The 7,702-nt window shown below is 50.9% G+C and overlaps 1 pseudogene; it reads right to left on the reverse strand.

The window, feature by feature from the left end:
* Window positions 1-204: 204 nt before the first annotated feature.
* Window positions 205-7,155, reverse strand: LOC149361525 (uncharacterized; annotated as a pseudogene).
* Window positions 7,156-7,702: the final 547 nt, after the last annotated feature.

A 7,702-nucleotide genomic window follows, 5' to 3' on the forward strand; every position in this document is an offset into this window, starting at 1 on the left:
AAATTGCGGTATGCAATTCAAGAAGGACATTCTGAGGTGACAGACTTCCTCGAGGCTGCCATACCTTGGGTTGCTGCATGGAGGTTTGAAGGCAGGCGCCAGCCACATACGGTTACTGGGAGGCAAGTGACAATAAGGGCAGTTCTTTTGATGTGGGATAAGCTTTCAAATAAGTATGGCTTTACCTTCTTCCTTACAAGGCGCCTACAGCAGGATCCATTGTAAAATATGTTCGGCTGCATTTGACAAAGGCAGGGATGTAACTCAAACCCCACTGTCCATTTCATATGTGGCCTAAAGCACATCATGCTTAACAAGATCATGAAACTTTCAGACAAAGGAAATGTTGAGGAAGATCACACCGTGCTTCTTCGTGAACTGTGTTAAATTTCATTGCAAAGGCCATCTCTTGGTGATCATGTTGAGCAGTCTTGTTCGGATAACTTTCCAGCACTTCAGGATATACAGAAACTTTCTTCACTGAAGGAATCTCATATTGTTGATGATTCAGTATCGTGTTATGTTGCTGGGTATCTCATCAAAATGTTTCTCGATAAGCACTCCAAGGGCTATAGTTGTTCGGATACTTTCAGAGAAAAGCATGGCACGGTACAGGCACACAAGTACTTTATGCTACTCAAAGCCTATCATGTTCCTGGAAAGTTGTACGGCAATTTGACTCCCCCATCTGACAAAAATTTCGAAATGTTCCAGGAAATGGAGTCCATCTTTCTTTCCATCGTTGAAAGCATCTCCCACAAGCGTAATGTTTGCTTAGCCCTGTATAACAAACTGTCTGGAATAATTTTTCCATTCTGTTCAATGGTGTGCAGAGAACAATTTTTAAAGATGTACTGTCGTATACGCTTGTGCTGGCATACTCGTTTCGTTAATCGCAACCTGGACAAAGTTCGATTTCAGACCTCTGTTTCTGGTTCGCAGTTTGACAAGTTTAAGGCCTAATTCTTTATTTGAGGCATCTCTTGAAAGAGCGGAAGCACTTTGCGTTACTGAAAGCCACTTATGCTCTTGGTAACTTGTATGGCCATTCGACTGTCCCACCCGACAGAACTTTCAAAACGTTCCAGGAGATAGTCCTCCTTTCTGTCCAGTGTTTAAAGCGTCTCACACCAGCGCAATGTTTCCTCGGTTCGATGTGGCAAACTGTCTGGCATACGTTTCCAGTTCTGTTCGGCACTTCGCAGGGAACATTTTCCAAAGATGTAAACACATACTGTCACATACTGTTGTGCTCGCATATACCCGTTTTGTTGATTGCAGCTTGAACCAAGTTCGATTTCTGTCCTTTGTTTCTGCTTTGCAGCCTGAGAGGTTTAAGGCATAACTGTTCAAATAGGAAAATCTTTTGAAAGAGCACAGTTACACAGGTTTTTTACATTAGTGAAAGCTTATTTCAATCCTAGTTAATTGTTTGCCACCTTGTCTGTCCCATCTGACAGGATTGAAATGCTCCAGCAGATAGTCCATCTTATTTTTAAATTCAGATGTTGTGCGAGGCTCAAGTAGGTTATTTTTCTATCTGAGGACCAGTTATATTTGCCAGGTACAGTACAGAATTGTTGCGTTCGCTATCCATAATGTCCACTGTGCATCATTTCCGGGCACCATTTCTGCCTGAAATGAAAGTGCAGACAATATATTTCCTTTGAAGTTCCTTCTTATAAAATGATACATAAATTGTTACTATGCATGGTTTTTCCTGCTATTTTAACCACACCCACAAAATAATTTAGAATAGCATATTTTTCCTCACTTTACCTCGTTTCACAGTTCACAAGTGACTAATGTCAAAACTCAGTTTAGGGTTATGTAGTCGATTGAAAAAACTGGGATAAAACTGGTGCTTTTTCCCTTCCTATGATTTCTGCCAAGGAATGCTCACTTAGCGTTGCAGTAATTACCGGCTGAGTAGCGATTCTCTCCCTGTGTTTTGCGTTCTTCACGTGACCTACGCTGAACTTTGATGTTGTAGTCCTCGCTCGGCTGTTCAATACAAAACAGGAGAGAGAAGATAATCGGTATTGAATTATTTAGCTGTCTTATGTAAATCTTCTTCCCCACTGTCGTTGGTAAAGCTGATAAGGCTGAATTCAAAGCAGTTGCTTTAAATAACCTGCTAATTACATGACATAACCTCATGAGGGTGTTGCCTGCCATGGCTTCGTTTCATTTTTTACTGCAGGAACATTTTGTAATGCGTGCTCTTTGTATTATATCTTTGCCTCGACTGTCGGTTTTCTTCTGCATTTGTTTGGAATAGTTACTTATGCCTACCTGCTTTTTTGCTTGCTTGTTCTGTGAGGCATTTTTGTTACCTATCCTTAGTGCATTTATGCAACCTGTTTCCCAGACATCAACAATTTCATTTGTTTGTGTACATATATTCACTACACTGTCTTTTTTGTCCCAACTTTTTCTAATGCACCCGCACTCTTTTCTGCTATGCCCGCTGGCCTTGAAGGTAATTAAGTGAAAAAAAAAATGTCTCCTGCTCATCCATGTGTAACATTCCGATTAGCATCATTGCAAGCTATAAATCACAGATCAAAGAACGGTGTGTCTATTCCTTTAAGCACGTGAAAACTTGTAGATTAATTTATCAAGGTGGTGTTCCTCACTTTTCGTAATGGTCATAACTGAACATTTTTGGCAGATATTGTAGCGTGCAACACGAATAGAACACCGGCGCAGAGACGAAAAAACCTGCGGCGGTCCCTCAGTGGTTCGAGCGCGCGCGAGAGAGACAACCAACTTCTTCCTCTACTAGCGCATGCACTACTTCTGTCTCTTCGAAGGCATGTATCACTGCCCCCCTCTTCTGCAGCATCGACACGATGCGGCTAGGAGAGAAAAGACAGCGAGAGGGTAGAACACAGCTGCAGAGAACCGCAGTTCAGTCAGGTAGCCGGTCGTGATAAGGCTTCTGCGAACAATGTGCACGACTTCAGTTCGGTGCGACCGGCTCGATGAAGAAGCTGTCGGGGCGGGAGCAACTGCATAAGTCACTTCACTGATGCGGCGCACTACTTCGTAAGGGCCGAAGTATCGGCGCAGCAACTTTTCAGAAAGCCCACGGCGACGAACAGGTGTCCAAATCCACACAAGGTCGCCGGGCGCGTAACTGACGAAACGGCGTCCAAGGTTGCACCTAGCGGCGTCAGTCTCCTGTTGGCGGTTAATTCGCAGACGTGCCAATTGCCGCGCTTCCTCAGCACGCTGAACGAAGGTGTCTACGTCGAGGTCAGCGTCAAAGTCGCAGTAAGGGTCGACGGGCAACATAGCATCCAACGGGGTGGTCACCAGCCGACCGAAGACAAGCTGAAAGGGGGTCGGTCGGGTTGTTTCCTGCAGAGCGGTGTTGTACGCAAACGTTACGTATGGCAGAATGGTGTCCCAAGTTCGATGCTTGACATCAACGTACATTGATAGCATGTCGGCTAGTGTGCGGTTGAGTCGCTCTACTAACCCGTTTGTCTGCGGGTGATACGCCGTAGCACGTCGATGGGTCGTGTGCGTCACAGTCATCACGGACTTGGTTAAGCGGGCCGTGAAAGCAGTTCCCCGGTCAGTAACAACAACGGCGGGTGCCCCATGACGCAAGACAATGTTGTGGACGAAGAACTGCGCCACTTCAGCAGCAGTGCCTTTGACAAGAGACGTGGTCTCAGCATACCGTGTGAGGTAGTCAGTCGCAACGACTATCCAACGCTTTCCAGACAGAGACTTCGGAAATGGACCAAGGAGGTCCATGCCCACTTGTTGGAAAGGGGTCTTCGGTGGATCGACGGGGTGAAGAAATCCGGCTGGTTTCAATGGAGGAGTCTTCCGACGTTGGCATTCACGGCATGTTTTTACGTAGGCCCGCACCGATGGTAGTATCCTGGGCAAATAATACTTTTGTCTAATCCGCGCGAGTGTACGGCTGACACCAAGGTGGCCGGCGGATGGTGCATCGTGACAGGCACTCAAGATCTCAGACCGCAGCTGTGATGGTACGACAAGTAGGAACACTTCTTCGCTGTTGGCAAAGTTGCGCTTGTAGAGAACACCAGACCGTAAAGTGAAGGCGTGAAGCCCTCGAAGAAAAACACGCCGAATGGGAGCTTCACTGCCTTCGAGGTAATCGATGAGCGGCGCCAACTCCTAGTCCGCCCTCTGAAGCTGCGCCATTTGGGTGGTACTAACACAGCCCAGGAAAGGAAAATCATCGGTGGTTTCTTCGGTATTGATTGGGATAGGCGCGCGCGACCGACAATCCGCATCCTGATGCTTACGGCCAGACTTGTAAACTACTGTTAAGTCGTATTCTTGCAGGCGTAAGCTCCATCTAGCCAAGCGTCCTGAGGGGTCTTTGAGGCTCGCCAACCAGCATAAGGAGTGGTGGTCGCTTACCACACGGAAGGGTCGTCCGTATAGGTACGGTCGGAACTTGCAGATGGCCCATATCGCTGCAAGACATTCTTTCTCCGTCGTAGAATAATTGGTCTCGGAGCGCGTAAGTGTTCGACTAGCATAACTGATGACCCGTTCTGCACCGTCTTGCCACTGGATCAGTACTGCACCAAGGCCAACATTGCTGGCGTCAGTGTGGATGTCCGTGGCAGCATGCTGGTCGAAATGGCCGAGTATCGGAGTGCTTTTCAGACGGCTGCGAAGCTCGATAAATGCAGCCTCTTCGTCGGTACCCCACAGGAAGGCCGTGTCGTCACGGGTCAGTGCGTTCAGCGGTTCCGCCATGTTTGAGAAATCTTGAATAAAGCGCCTATAATAGGAGCACAGACCCAAAAACCGGCGAACAGCCTTCTTGTCAGTTGGGCGTGGAAAACCTGAGACGGCAGCGGTCTTGTCAGGGCCCGGGCGAACACCTTGTGCGCTGACAACGTGACCAAGAAAGCGAAGTTCCTCAAAGCCATAATGGCATTTCTCGGCTTTGATGGTGAGTTGCGCGGATTTGAGCGCTTGCAGCACAATGCGCAACCGATCCAAGTGTTGGTCAAAGGTGGTCGAAAATATAACGACATCGTCTAGGTACACCAAGCAGGACTGCCATTTCAAGCCGGAGAGAACAGTGTCCATCATGCGTTGGAACGTGGCCGGTGCTGAGCACAGACCAAATGGAAGCACTTTAAACTCATAGAGGCCGTCAGGCGTCACGAAAGCCATCTTCTCCCGGTCTCCCTCGTCCACTTCGATTTGCCAGTACCCGCTTTTAAGATCTAATGACGAGAAGTATCGGGCATTCCGCAATCGGTCGAGCGCGTCATCTATCCTGGGCAGCGGGTAAACGTCCTTTTTGGTCACTTTGTTAAGTTTCCTGTAGTCCACGCAGAAACGCAGAGTATTGTCCTTTTTTTTGACAAGAACCACAGGCGATGCCCACGGACTAGTGGACGGCTGAATGACATCGTCTGCAAGCATCTCGGCAACCTGATTCTGAATGGCTTCTCTCTCCACCGGGGAAACACGATAGGGGCGCTGGCAGACGGGTCGCGTAGACTCATCAGTGATGATACGATGCTTGGCGAGTGGAGTTCGGCCGACCTTCGAGCACGTAGCGAAACAGTCCGCAAAGTCTGCCAAGAGGACCGACAGAAGATCCCTCTGAACCGACAGGCAGGGCAGGATTTATTCTGACTGACTGAAGAACGTGATGTGGGCCAGCATACTCCGGAGTGGGTCCTCCCACGGTGCACAAACCTGGAACCTCAGCAACGTCGTGGAGGAAGGCAATAGCCATGCCTTTGACCAGGTGCTGATATTCGTTGTCAAAGTTAGTCAGGAGGACGTGGGTGCGGCCGTCACGTAGTTGGACGAGACCTCTTGCAACGGCAAGTCCCCGCTTAAGCAGCAGTGGACTACTGCTGTCCGCTAGGCCCTCGTAGTCGTGAAAGAGGTCATTCCGCACGAGCACCAGAACACTGCACCGCGGCGGCACCGTAACGTCGTTCTCGACAATGCGCAGGGCGTTGCTGCAGGGATCGCGGGAGTCAAAGCGCGCCACGGCCTGTTTGGTCGAGAACGCGACGCGTGCCTCCTGAAAGTCAATCACAGCGCCGTTCGACTGCAGGAAGTCGAACCCCAGAATCAAGTCTCTGGAACACTCGGGGAGTATAACAAATTCACCAACGTACGTGAAACCACTAATCCCAACTCTGGCCGTGCACTTGCCCACAGGGGAAATTAGGTGTCCACCAGCGGTGCGAATGGAGGTCCCCGTCCACGGTGTCAGAACCTTCTTGAGTTCTCCAGCAAAGGCACAGCTCATAACAGAATAATCAGCACCGGTATCGAGCAGCGCGGTAATCTGAGTGCCATCAATTGTCACACACAAATCGGATGCAGCGTATCTGATACTGTCGCTGCCTCTCTCTATCGAGGTATCGTCGGCTCGAGGGTTGCACGATGGAGGATCTTGACACGTCCCGACGTCAGCGGCCTTGCCTCCAGAGGTCGCTGGTGTTAGTTTTCCCGACGCGGACTCGGCGAGCGACGGCCAGCAGAGCTACTCTGGCGGCCAGGGCTGGAAGAGCGATAACGTAGAGGCGAAGGCAAACGGGATTCGCGCCTTCCAGAGGAGACAGGGTTCTGGCGTGCCCAGAGATGCTGCGCAATTTCATGCGGTCGTTCGCCGTTCTGAGGGCAAGGTGCGTCGGGATGGAAACCGCGAAGGCCGACTTGGCGGTACGGACACGCTCGGTAGAGGTGACCGGGCTCCCCACAGTGGTAGCAAAGAGGCCTGCGGTCCGGATTTCGCCACAAATCCGACGTGCGAGGGCGTGGACCAGCGATGTTGGTCACGCCAGGCGTCGGGATAATGGGACCGTAGCCAGTCGTGCGACGTACAACGGATGCGTACGTAGGTCTCTCATCGAACCGGGGCGGCGCTTCGGGTACAGGAGGCGCCTGCGCAACCTGTCGCACCTCGTCCCTGACGACTTCGGTCAGCGCTGTCAGCGGCGCAGGTGGTGCAACCTGGGGCAGATGGATCCGTTTAAGTTCCTCCCGAACAACTGAGCGAATTAGTTCGCGCAGTGTGTCTGCACTGCCGCTGAGACACGACGAAAAGCCTTCGGGCACCATGCTGTTGATGTCCCGGTTGTACTGGCGGGCCCGTTGCTGTAGCGTCGTCTCCATCGTGGTCGCCTCGGTTATAAATTCCGCCACCGTGCGGGATGGGGTGCGCACGAGGCCCGCGAACAGCTCCTGCTTAACCCCACGCATGAGATGGCGCAGCTTCTTCTCCTCTGTCATGATGGGGTCGGCGCGCTTGAAGAGACGGGCCATATCTTCGGTATACATGCGCAAACTTTCGTTCGTGCGCTGATTTCGGGAGTGCAGCGCAGCTTCAGCCTTCTCCCGGCGGTCAGCGTTGGGGAACGTGGCCAGGAGACTCCGGAAAAACGCCTCCCAGGTGGTAAGGGTAGCCTCGTGGTTCTCAAACCACGTCAAAACAATGTGTGTGTGTGTGTGTGTGTGTGTGTGTGTGTGTGTGTGTGTGTGTGTGTGTGTGTGTGTGTGTGTGTGTGTGCGTGTGCGTGTGCGTGTGCGTGTGCGTGTGCGTGCGCGTGCGTGCGTGCGTGCGTGCGTGCGTGCGCGCGTGCGTGCGTGCGCGCGTGCGTGCGCGCGCGCGCGCGCGCCTCTTTTTATGAACTCTAAAATATGGCTTGGTTATGCCATCCTG

The sequence above is a fragment of the Amblyomma mixtum genome, chromosome 2, assembly GCF_055824585.1.
Source record: "Amblyomma mixtum isolate Tamu chromosome 2, ASM5582458v1, whole genome shotgun sequence".
Lineage (NCBI taxonomy): Eukaryota > Metazoa > Arthropoda > Arachnida > Ixodida > Ixodidae > Amblyomma > Amblyomma mixtum.